The sequence below is a fragment of the Myxine glutinosa genome, chromosome 7, assembly GCF_964187855.1.
Source record: "Myxine glutinosa chromosome 7, kmMyxGlut1.1, whole genome shotgun sequence".
NCBI classification, from domain to species: Eukaryota; Metazoa; Chordata; class Myxini; order Myxiniformes; family Myxinidae; genus Myxine; species Myxine glutinosa.
In genome coordinates this window covers 7,911,526-7,925,191 of record NC_136267.1, presented here as the reverse complement: position 1 = coordinate 7,925,191, position 13,666 = coordinate 7,911,526, and positions in this window count along the sequence as shown.

Genomic DNA, 13,666 nt, shown 5'->3' with positions numbered 1-13,666 from the left:
GGACAGTCGAATGATTGATTTCAAATTGTTTGGAGATCTTTTTAAATCCCTTCCCAGACTCGTAGGCATCTAGAACCTTCTTTCTGAAGGCCTCATACAGCTCTTTTGATCTAGGCATGGTGACGCCACACACTTCAACAACAAAGAGCAAACCAAACTAAATGTCTGAGGTTTAAATGAGACAGGTTCATCCAAGATCATCTCTAACGATGTTCTAATCATTTGCACCTGAGGTGGTGCACCTGATTCTAATTTTAGGTATTTGAAGTAGTGATAAATGTCGGGGTGTACTTACTTTTTCCACATGCAAAATTTCCATTTATGTTTATTTAAATTATACAATGGACTACAAAATGTAAATGTTTCATGATATTTGTTCTATTATCTCACCTTTATCTATCAATATTGTTGAAATGAAGATCAAATAGCTGTATGTTGTGTTACGTGCTCCTCCCTGACCCCCTGGTCACGGTGTACCTCCGAGCCCCGAGAGGAGTCACGGCAGAAAAATGTGTTATTCTGTATGTCAAAGATCAATGGAGAAGCCACCCCAATTGTTACTCACAAACAAATATTGTATTAAGATCACACAAGAATAACAGTACAACAATAATAGTATTCAACAGTACAATCAATATGTCCTATGATGGTACCATCAGTTTTGTAATATAGAACTCACTGTGCTCCCAGTGAGTGAAACAGGGAACATCCCCAATGTCTCTTATTCCCCGGCTTCAAGCCAGAGTCGATCCGCTCCAGCGATTGACAGAACGATGTCCGATCGAGACCAGAATCCCATTCGGATGGCAAGTACAGTCACCCAGCCACAGCTGCATAAAGGCGCCCTCAAGGCGACTGGGATATCCAGAGGCCCTCCAGGCGACTGGGAAATCACATCCTCGGGTATGGACTTTCACGGCTCACAGTCGGCGAACCGCAAATTAATCTTCAAGCCACGGTGCACACACACATGCCAGATACGTCTGAAAGCGGTGAAAACGGCTGACGAAGCAAACTTGAGACGAAGCGGCCCGACGATAATTCTCCTCGGAATCCACCGCCAAAAACCTGACACACAGGTTGATCGGTCACAGCGATGACAACTCTGTCGCAGGAATCCCTTTCCCAGGAACCCAAAAGTTTACTCGTGACTCTTGCTCGCCAACGTTCGCTCCAGCCCGCAAATAGCTCGGCTCCTTCTTGTCCGACTCACTCGCTCCGCCTTCTTTCTCCCTCTTTTTCCTCTTCGTTGTCCCGTTCCCTATCCGGTTTCCTGTTTATTTTTTAACATTAACTTTTTTACCTTTTGAAAACAGTTCATGAACAATAAACCTTTTGAACACAATAATAGTACATGGAATCAGAAATATTTACAGTGGATGCAAACCACCACAATGGAAGTGACGAATCCGTAACAGTTGAAATATGTTGAAAAAGTCAAAACTTTACATGGGGTGTACTTACTTTTTCACGTACTGTATAGGAGTCAATCTTCTACGGTCACGAGTAAAAGCTGAATTATGGTGGTAAATTCATTCAAAAATAACCAAAAATGTCCGGACAGGCCCCGGGAAGGTTATAGGCTAGGTGGCGAGGCCGCTTCGGCTGGGCCGGGCCATTTCGCAATTAAAAGCTGAGCTGAATTATAGTAGTCAATCTTCTACGGCCGCGAGTAAAAGCTGAATTATGGTAGTAAATTCATTCAAAAAGAACCAAAAATGTCGGGACGGGCCCCGGGAAGGTTATATGATAGGTGGGTAGGCCGGCCGAGGCCGCTTCGGCTGGGCTGGGCCCATTTCGCAATTAAAAGCTGAGCTAAATTATAGTAGTCAATCTTCTACGGCCGCGAGTAAAAGCTGAATTACAATAGTAAATTCATTCAAAAAGAACCAAAAATGTCGGGACGGGCCCCGGGAAGGTTTTAGGCTAGGTGGCGAGACTGGTCGAGGCCCACCTCAGCCGGGCCCGGCCCATTTCGCAATTAAAAGCTGAGCTAAATTATAGTAGTCAATCTTCTACGGCCACGAGTAAAAGCTGAATTATAGTTGTAAATTCATTCAAAAAGAACCAAAAATGTCAGGACAGGCCCCAGGAAGGTTATGGGCTAGGTGGCGAGGCCGGCCAAGGCCGCATCGGCCGGGCTGGGTCCATTTCGCAAATAAAAGCTGAGCTGAATTATAGTAGTCAATCTTCTATGGCCGTGAGTAAAAGCTGAATTATAGTAGTTAATTCATTCAAAAAGAATCCGGGCAACGCCGGGTGCTTTCGGCTAGTTATATGTAATTTAAAGTGTTTGAGCATTTGTTTGTTACTCTATCACGGCCTTACCGTAGCACCTGGAGGCCCCAACGTTTAGGTCTAGGTACTTCAGAATCTGGGCAAGGTTTTAAGCTCCCAGAAATTGGCCTTGGATGCAGTTTTGAGGCCACCAAAGGCCGGTATAGATTGTATATTGGGATGTGGAGTCAAGCAGTGCAGTTGCCAGCCCACAGGCAAAAGGTGACATCCATGAGGCCAATAACTCCATGGCATTTCAATGTCCAACACATTCCGAAACCCCCGCTGGGAAAAGCTCACCCGGCCGGGCAGCATCGGGTACCCTAGACTCCTAGAGTCCCTGTATAATGTATATACAGAGTTGGTAAATGGCATGTCCGGAAAATTCTGGTCATGTGAACGCCATTTTGTTTCCATTCACCGCGAATCAGTCGGTTCCATTCTGAGAAAATAATGAATATGACATGATTGCGTGGTATTATGGTGCCAAAATATGATAAAAACATCAACATGGGAGAAAGATCTTTTTCTTCATGGCCAAATAAAATTTCGTAATAGAGCTGACACACACACACACACACACACACACACACACACACACACACACACACACACACACACACACACACACACACACACACACACACACACACACACACACACGACATACTGACAAGACAAACACAACACAACCACTGAGCTTGGGAGAAGTGCGGTCCCTTCACTTCTCGGGATACTCTGGGTACCAGCGACGTCATAACAATGGCGCCGCTTTTTCCACAGTACTCAGAGGGGTATTTCCTCAAGAGGAATTTCCCCCTCCCCATGGATGCCAACCAATGGGGATTGTCCTTGATCTATCATTTTCAAGCAAGGAAGCAGCACCTACCATTTAAAAGTCTTTTGTATGACGTGAACCGGTCCAAACCGGATGGGTGTTTTTTAGGAGATGCCGTCTCCTCCCTGGATAGCCGTTGGCTTCATATGGGAGCCATTTTTATCTACTTGTTCCATTTATCTGCCCATCTTCATTTCCTTTTCTCTCCCTACCTCTAACTTTACTTTGTGGACACAGAACTGACATAGATTATGTTGCATTAACAGAATAATGAACTAAAAAATAATAATATCTAATCATCATCTTGGATTCAGGGAAAGTTAAAGAAAGGGCAAGGGCCACAGTGCTAATGCTATGCACACTGGGCGGGGCATAACAGACACACAGCTGTGCGTGGCTAACAAGGCTAGGATAGGTAAACATAGACACTGCTACACAAGGCCGCTGTGCACGCCACACCGCACTAGGCTAGGATAGATAAACATAGATACTGCCATGCCAGGCCGCTGTGCGTGCCACACTGCACTAGGCTAAGATAGATTGCCATATATACTATCACACCAGGCCACTGTGCACACCGCACTAGGCTGGGATAAATAAACATGGATACCGCCACGCCAGGCCGCTGTGCGTGATGCGCTGCTCTAGGCTAGGATAGATAAACATAGATAATGCTACACGAGGCCACTGTGCATGGCACACCGCACATGTCTAGGATAGATAAACATGGATACTGCAACACCAGGCCACTGTGCATGACGCACTGCACTAGGCTAGGATAGATAAACATAGATAATGCCACACCAGGCCAATGTGCACGGCACACCACACATGTCTTGGATAGATAAACATGGATACTGCCACACCAGGCCGCTGTGCGTGATGCATCACACTAGGCTGGGATAGATAAACATAGATACTGCCACATCAGTCCGCTATGCATGTGGGAGTCTGTCCACCTTTATCAAAATATGACAGACACCACTTGATAGATAAAGGATTATTTATTACGTACGTACGGAGAGAAATGTTTGTCCTCAGGCAAGCAGATCTCTAAATTCTACTCAAACTGCATCAAATACATATACAAATTGTTTTTACTACAAAAGGAAGGCAGAAGTCACACTGGAGCATGAGATAAGAACAAAAGCTGATGTAACGGACCCTTGGCTTCACATTTTGTTGCACAAGGTCAAACTACAGATAAAACATGTTTTTGCCAGTTCAGCACAAAGAAGCAATTCTGCCCAGAAACTGTGAAATGACTTTGCCAATTCTGTACTAGCAAGCATATTTCCCTCAGCCCACCTCAACTCGGTCATGTGATGCTTTTGCCCAGCAAGCTTTACGGTCATGGCTGTCTCTGATTGGTCCAGAGATATCGATTATTCATCTTTACCCCGACATGCGCACCGCACTACACTAGGCTAGGATAGATAAACATGGATACTGCCATGCCAGGCTGCTGTGCACGCCACCCCGCACTAGGCTGGGATAGATAGATAGATAGATGGACATGTATCCTGTCATGCCGGTGTTTTACAGGCAGGGTGATTCATCAGTGTAAATGCCGTCCCTCTGATGGATGTTAAGCCAGATGTTCTGTCTACTATCATTAGTTGGTGCTCAACAGCGCAGGCTCAGACCTGCACACCGGCAGTCTGGCCTTGCTCCCACTCTGAGCAGACTAGCCTGTCGCCCCACACGTTGTGGGCTTGTAGACCTGGCTCAGGCTCAGACCTGCTAACCGGCTCAGGCCTTGGAGACCTCAGAAATTAAATACATATATATTGTTACGTTTGTGGGGGTAGGCATGGAATACCTTAGGAAAGTTAGAATTGTGTAGGCTTAGAATGCTCCCTATGCCCGCGAAGAAGCTATGTCGATGTACTGAAGTAGGCCGTCTGTCCAGATAAGAGCATTTGCATGTCGCCATTAGGGGCGTGGCTTTTTGCAAATTAATTATAGGGCTTAAAGATTAATTCCCCAGTGTATAATTTGCCCCCTGTGGTCTTCCCTTCGGTTTTATTTCATTCGGCCAGCCAGGAAATTGAGGGCTCGGTAAAACAACGATATCGCTGTAATGGGACTCATGTGCTCACAAAGCCGTCAAGTCTGACAGAAACAGCATTTGCCGATCGGGGTCATGCTTGGTTGGCAAGTGTATGGAGAAGCACCCTTCTTTGGTGAAAGAAGTGAATTGAAAAAAAAAATTGGCACGGGTAATCTGAGGGTTAAATGCAAAATTGAGGGGGAATTTTGTGAAGCCATTGTGGACACTGGGGCCAGTGACACCATTATTGATCCAGGTATGTTCGACCAAAGGGTTGGAGGCTGGGACAAAATTGATAGATTGGCAGGACACAGCCTTCAACTGGTTATGGTGGCGACGGCATTTGTCCGAGGCGGTCGCATTTTCTCTTTGTTCTGGCTTGGTCGCAGGCAGTGGCGCATCTTTGGCTCATGTGCGCTTGTGGAAAGAGCCTGAACAAGAGAGGTTTGAGGCAGTCAGCATCGCAAGTAGTACCTTACGTTGGGACATCGAGGAACGCAACTCCGCGCCATTTTGTGCGCTTCCCGCGTGGTGGTTTGGAGGCGACGAACATCGACAAGCCCTTGGTTGAACTGCAAAGCTGAGTTCCGGCCGATTCCCAAATCATTTTATTTTCTTTCTCCCTGTGTTTGTAATTGAGTCCACATGGAAGGTCCCTCACCTTAGCCTATTACTAATAGTTTTTACCTCAACATTTTTATTGTGCTTGCATTATTTTCATTAAATCATTTTTTGTTGAATTTCAATATCTTGTCTTGTTTCGTTTCTTTGTATGTGGGTTCGGATTAACCCAGTGCCGGCTGTCCGATCAGGTAAGACTTCGAAGCTTCCCGTGCATGCGAAAAGATAATCCCGCAAAGCTTGAAGTACATCTCAGAGTTAAAGCTCGTTTCGGTCATTTGTCTTCTTGGGGTGTTAACCCCAGGGACGCGCCAATATCTATTCTTGGAAAAATGTCAGGGGCATAGAAACGGTCCCTTTATATTACTAGGGCATGCCCGTACTATATCTATATCTAAAATTATATCCCCCCCCTCTATTTACATGAAAAGGTTTGGTCCAAAGCGAACGGCTTGCGAGTACGGTGACAATCCCCCCCCTCTATTTACATGAAATGGTTTGGTCCAAAGCGAACGGCTTGCGAGTACGGTGACAATCCCCCCCCCTCTATTTACATGAAATGGTTTGGTCCAAAGCGAACGGCTTGCGAGTACGGTGACAATCCCCCCCCTCTATTTACATGCAATGGTTTGGTCCAAAGCGAACGGCTTGCGGAGTTTGGTAAAGAAATCGCCATAGCTCGCTAACTACTTGTCCGATTAATATGAAACCTTGAAAAGGCACATCCTCGGGTCCCCAGCAATATACCTGGCAAGTTGCAAGTATATCGGACCGGTAGTTGTCGCGAAACAGCGGTCACAGACAAACATACATACATACATACATACAAACATACAAACATACAAACATACAAACATACACACAGAGATTACTGGAATTATAGATAGACTAGGGCATGCCCGTACTATATCTATATCTAAAATTATATCCCCCCCCTCTATTTACATGAAATGGTTTGGTCCAAAGCGAACGGCTTGCGAGTACGGTGACAATCCCCCCCCCCTCTATTTACATGAAATGGTTTGGTCCATTCGCAAAGCCAAAGCGAACGGCAGTTACGAATCGCAGTTACGATGAATCGCAAAGTAGTTTTAATTAGTTTTAAAACATAGTTTAACGCCAACATAGTTTGCCAACGTGAAATAAATGAATACGCTCTCAAATGTGCCGTCCGAGGCAGAGTCTGTTCGGCACGTTCGGCACACGTGATAGCTCGCTGCTCTCTGATTGGTTGAATCGTTTTTTGGACATAGCTCGGTAACTACTTGTCCGATTAATATGAAACCTTGAAAAGGCACATCCTCGGGTCCCCAGCAATATACCTGGCAAGTTTCAAGTATATCGGACCGGTAGTTGTCGAGAAACAGCGGTCGCATACACACACACACACAGACAGAGATTAGTGGAATTATAGATAGATATGTGCCATGTGGCAAAGTATAGAAATGAAGGGACATTCTTGGGAAAAATTCCAGGCCATAGAAAAGGCCCCTTTATGTGGTATGCGCCATGTGGCAAAGTATAGAAAAGAAGGGACATTCTTGGGAAAAGTACCCCGAGTACATTATTTGTACCCTGAGTAAAGTATATAAGCGTTTATAGCTGGAGTACCCGGCGTTGCTCAAGCAAAAAAGAAACATTAACATATTTGAAATGAGGGCAAATACTCGTAAAGTGGAAAAGCAATTACATCCCAATCAGAATCCATCACATATGTCAAATCATCATTGTATGATTTGACATTTGTTCCTATGCCATATCCAGGCATTGCAAATCGTCATTGCCGGGCACCGAAGGGGGCTCGGCAGTGACGCACGCTGAAAGGGAGTACTCAGTTTTCACTCTCGTTGTTTTCTTGTTGTACACCGCACCCTTCCTATGCCATCTCCAGGCATTGCGAAACATCATTGCCGGGCACCGAAGGGGGCTCGGCAGTGACGCACGCTGAAAGGGAGTACTCAGTTTTCACTCTCGTTGTTTTCTTGCTTTCTTGCTTTCTTGTTTGTTTGTCCGGGCGATATCTCAGCCATCCTTTGAGCTAGGAAGCTGAAATTTCGGCACTGTGGTGAGCAAGTCCTTTATCAAAAACAGTATTTTTTGTTTTTTGAATAATCAATTAATTAAGGAGTTATTTAATTATTAGCGATTAATTAAGTACTTATTTAATTAATTAAATTTCATTTCTCTTCTGACCATTAACTCAGGCACCTTTTGAGTTAGGAAGCTGATATTTGGACATGCCAATAACCAGGTGATTTGGCTGCAAAGGCTATTTTTGATTTATTAATTAATCAATTAATCAATTAATCGATTAATAATTTAATTTTTTTATGATTATTATTTATTTATTTTCATTATTAATCATTTATTTATTTTCTTTCTCCTTTGGCCAATATCTCAGGCACCTTTTGAGCTCGGAAGCTAATATTTGGACATGAGTGACCAAGTGATGTGGCTATCAAGGATATTTTTGATTTATTTATTAATCAATTAATGAATTAATCGATTAATTATTTTATTATTCGATGAATTACTAAAAAAAAATAAAAAAATTTCAGTTACAGATTCTGATGAAATGGTGGTGGTTTATGTGTTCTGTGACCGAATTGATTAATAATTTAATTTTTTAATGATTACTATTTAGTTATTTTCATTATTAATCATTTATTTATTTTCTTTCTCATTTGGCCAATATCTCAGGCACCTTTTGAGCTGGGAAGCTAATATTTGGACATGACAGTGACCAAGTGATGTGGCTATCAAGGATATTTTTGATTTATTGATTAATCATTTAATCGATTAATTATTTATTGATTAATCGATTAATTATTTATTGATTAATCAATTAATAATTTAATTTTTTATTAATGATTTATTTAATTAAATTTCTTTACATCTTCGGATGAAGCACTAGTGGTTTAGTTATGCTATTAGCCAATTGATTAAGAAAATATTTTGTGATAGTCTTTTATTGATTTTAATTATACAATTTATCAATCAATTAGTGTACACCTCTCCCTCCCAATGCAGCCTCTATGAGCTGCATTGCAGTATTGCCGGGTGCCAGAGGCGCCCCGGCAATGCCGCACTGTAGGATATTTAATTATTTGGCATGGGGGCGGTGTACTTTGAATGTATCTGTACTTGTTTTACCTTTTCGTTGAATATATGCTGCGGAATGTGCCGTTGATCACGTTTCTGAGTTAAGTATGACAACGTGCAGGAAGAAGAAGAAGCCTTACCACCAACTTTGACCACTTCCGTAATTGTTTTATTATTAGTGTTCCAATGTCTGGTAATTTTTTATTTATTTATTTATGTGAGTGTGTACTTGTATGTAACTGTCATTAATCAAAACTATAGAGCTTAGTCACGATAGAGCGATTTTTTTAAAAATTCAAAAAAACCAAACTATTTTTTGTCTTCAAACACATTTTTTGGCCTAAAAATATTCTAAACAGACACTGATGAACCTCTGAAAGCTTGACGAAGCTTGACTGTTCAGCCATCTCTGAGAAAAACGGCGACACAGACAGAGAGACAGACAAACGGTTCACTTATATAGTGGATGTGCCATGTGGCAAAGTATAGAAAAAGGGACATTCTTTGGTAAAAATGTCAGGGCATAGAAAAGGCCCCTTTATATGGTATGTGCCATGTGGCAAAGAATAGAAAAGAAGGGACATTCCATAGCTTGTAGAATATGCCAAACAATAGCAAATAAGGGACATTCAAAAAATTATCGTGTGCATGCTGGACTACTCTTGTGTTCTTAGGAGGAACCAAGGAATGCTCTAGAATGGTTCATATATAGGAGCACCCTACATCTGGCAAATAAAATACAAATACTTCTTTATGCAGCTGTTTGAATCAAATTGGCACCCCTTTATATGAACTTTTCTAGGCCCCTGACATTTTCCCCTAGCATATCCCTTCTTTTCTATAGTTTGCCACATGGCACATCTACTATAGAGAGATGTCTGTCTGTGTGTGTGTCTGTCTGTCTGTCGCCATTTTTCTCAGAGATGGCTGAACGGATCTTCGTCATACTTTCAGAGGTTCATCAGTGAGTGCCTGGGAGTGTTTTAGGCAAAAAAAAAAAAAAAAAAAGATCGTTTTTTTGGAGTTAAAAAAAAAATCGCTCGATAGTTTGGTTTTTTTTGGATACAAGATCGAGGCCCGTGTAAGAGCGAACATTAAACACAAAAAAACAAATGGACACAAAAAACATGGAATAAAGGGAGTGGAAGACAAGATGGGAGAAAGAGGGAAGCAAACAAGTACAACAGTAGAGAACAGGGACATCGGGAGATCTGTGGGAAGGTGAGTGCTTGGGGGGAGGAGGCGTGGGAAGGGGGGGGGGGGGGTGGGGAGAGGTATAAAACACAAGGAGACCAAGGACTTCCAGGACAGAAGTTGGTATTTCAAAAAAGTGTAGGATTTGGGGTGAAATTAGCGGAGGTAGAAAAGATCAAGGTTTTGGATGGGGGAAGATAAGAGATGGTGGTGAACAGCTGTTTTAAAGACCTGGAGGGTGGAGTGGGATTGAAGAGAGTGAGGGAGTTTGTTCCAGAGGCGGGAGAAAAGAGGAATGAAGGAGTGAAGGTGAGCAGAAAGTCTTGATTTTGGCAGTTTAACCATAAAAGGGTTGCAGGCAGATCTTGTGCGACCTGTAGGAATATTTGGGGGACAGAGCCCAGAGAGAGCTGGGGGGGGGGGGGGGCAATGCCAGAGAGGAGTCGATAAAAGACGGAAAGACCACCAACCTGCCTGCGGTGAGGTGAGTGAGTGAAAGGCCCTTGGAGTTAGCTTCATCACGGGAGATTCCAATGATTCTGAACGCTTTGGTTTCAACAGCGTGAAGACGAGCTAGGTATGAGGCAGGAGCACCAGCCCAGAGGGGAGAGCAGTATTCTATTGAGCTGCGGATGAAAGCCTTGTATGTGGTGAGGAGCTCAGGTGTGCCAAAGAAGGACTTCGCACGACGGAGGATGCCCAGTCGGTGACTGGCTTTGTAGGCCAGATTTGAAATGTGGTTTTCCCAGGAAAGATCATGGCAGATGGTGAGACCCAAAAGCTTGAGTGACAGAACTTCTTGGAGAGGATTATTCAGAAAGTGGATGGGAGGGTTGTCCAGTCGGTCTTTTCGGAGAGACATCGGAAGAGTGTGACATTTGTCAGGATTGAAAGACATGTTCCACTTGTTTGCCCAGTCTGTGATTTTGTCCAGGTCTGCAGAGAGCGAGGAGGCTGCAGACTGCCGATCTGAGGGATGAGGTATGGAGCGACAGAGAGTAGAGTCGTCAGCAAAGAGATAGAGAGGATTTTCAAGAGAGTCAGAGAGATCATTGATGAAGACCAGAAAAAGCACAGGGCCCAGGACATTGCCTTGGGGAACTCCAGCCTGAACGGTAAGAGGAGATGAGAGAAACCCATTCAGGGCCACACGTTGACTATGACTAGAGAGGAAGTCCGCCAGCCATGCGTGGAGATTTCCATGGATACCAAAGGAGGAGAGTTTGGTGAGCAGAGCGGGGTGCCAGACCGTATCGAAGGCATGTGATATGTCAAGGGAGACAGCTCTAATTTCCTGTTTGGCATTGGGGACCTCCATCCATTGTTGAGAAAGCAGAAGCAGCATGTCCAGGGTAGAGTGACCAGGTCTGAAACCAAATTGATGGTCAGAGATCAAGCCATTGGAGAAGAGGAAAGATTTCATATCTGAAGCAATGATGGATTCCATGACTTTGCTGATAATTGGGAGAAGGCTGATTGGTCTGTAGTTGCTAGGATCTGTTTTTGCACCTTTTTTGTGCAAAGCGGTGATGTTGGCTGATTTCCAAGCAGATGGCAGATGACCTTGAACAAAAGAGAGGGTGAAGAGAACAGAGAGAGGGAGTGAAAGAGCGGAGGAACATGATTTTAGGACCCGTGGGCTGATGCCGTCAGGACCAGTTGCAGAATCAGAGTCGAGGGTTGACAGAAACTTTTCCACCTTGTCAGGAGGAAAGGACACAGAGTCCAGGAGCAGCTGGGTATGACTGGGTATGGTGGGTACAGAGAGGGATGGGTTTGGGACACAAGATTTAGAGGCAAACACAGAGTTGAGGCATTCAGCTTTTTCACGTGCGGAGTAGCCGTTTGAGGTGAGGGAGGGGATGGAGGGGGAACAAACACCAGAAACAGATTTGACCAGACGCTCCAGGATTTGGAAGAGGGAGACAGATAAGAGAGTTTGGTCTTGAGAACGGAGAGATATAGTTTCCTGGCTGTCCTGAGGGTGGACACACACTTGTTTCAGGCTTTGTGAAAGGAAATGAGATTTCCTTCCGTTGGATTTGCTTTCCAGGAGACGAAAGCAAGTTGTTTCTGGGCAACAGCCTCACCACAAGATTCCGTGTACCATGGACGGGAGGAAGGGTATGACAACTGAAGACGAGATGGGATAAATCTGTGCATGAGAGAGAGCAATTTACTTTGGAAGAATTCCCAGGATGAGTTGATGTCAGAGGCGGTAGAGATGGGAGACCAGTCCAGATGATTGATGGCTGCTTGAAGACCGTGCCAGTTGGCCTGAGTGAAATGCCAGACTCATCGACGCTGAGGAGGCTCTCTGAGAATGGTCAGAGAGATGTCCACTTTGACAAGCACATGATCAGATGAGCCGATTGGAGCAGAAGAAGAGCAGCAGACATTTTCAGGGAAGTTAGCCATAACCAAGTCCAGAAGAGAAGATGCTCCGTTGACTGAGATCCGGGTCGGGAAATTGACAGATTGTGTCAGTCCCAGTGAGTCACAGAAGTCCTTTGCTGAAGATCCATGGCTGGTGAGAGAGGTACCCACACCCAGCCAACTGGCATGGTGACAATTGAAATCACCACATATGAGGAAGAGAGAGTTGGGATGGGTAGAAAGATGTTGGTCCATATTATCAGACAGCGAGATTTACAATAGATGGAGTCATCACTGTTTTGTGGACGGTACAACACACATATGAACAAAAGGTGGGAGCGAAGGGGACGCCGTAGCCAAAGGTATTCCTGGGGGTGAGGTGGAGAGAGGGCAGTGCAGGGCGAGTGAGGAAGAGAGTTTTTCTTATAAAGATAGCAACCCCACCTCCAGAACGAGGGTCAGGTCTATCATACCGGAGGAGGGAGTAACCTGGGAGAGATACCAAGGAATCAGAGACATCATGAAGGAGGAAAGTTTCTGTTAAGCAGATCACATCTGGTTTGTCAGAGCAACCTGTATGGAGAGATCAGTCAAGTTTGAGCGAAGGCCCCGGATGTTTGAGGTCCATACCGTTAATGAAGAGGAAGGGGGAGCATCAGATTCAGAACAGGGGTAGGGTAAGATGTGGAAGAGGAGGAAGAGGTCGGGACAGCTGTTGAAGGTGTGTCAGAGATTTCAGAATAGCTTGGAGAAAGGGAAGAATGGGGTGGACAAAAGGTTTGATGGAGATTGGGTGAGACACAGTGAGGTGTTATTTGAGGAGGGGGAAGAGCGAGGCAGAAGGTTGGGGGAGATGAAGGTGAAAGTTGGAAGGGGGAAGAAGCGGGGAGGACGCTTTGAGGAGGAGGGGTGAGAGGGGAGTCTAGGAGGGGAGGAGCGAGGGAGAGTCTCGGAGGGGAGGGGTGTGGGGGCAGTTTGGGAGGGAGGGGAGGGAAGGGGCAAGGGGGGAGATTTGAAAGGGATGGGTGATGGGGAAGATTTGGAGGGGAGAGGCAAGGGGGAAGATTTCAAAGAGATGGGTGATGGGGAAGATTTAGAGGGGAGGGGCAAGGGGGTAGATTTGGAGGGGAGGGGTGATGGGGAAGTTTTGAAGGGGAGGGGTGATGGGGAAGTTTTGGAGGGAAGGGGTGATGGGGAAGATTTGG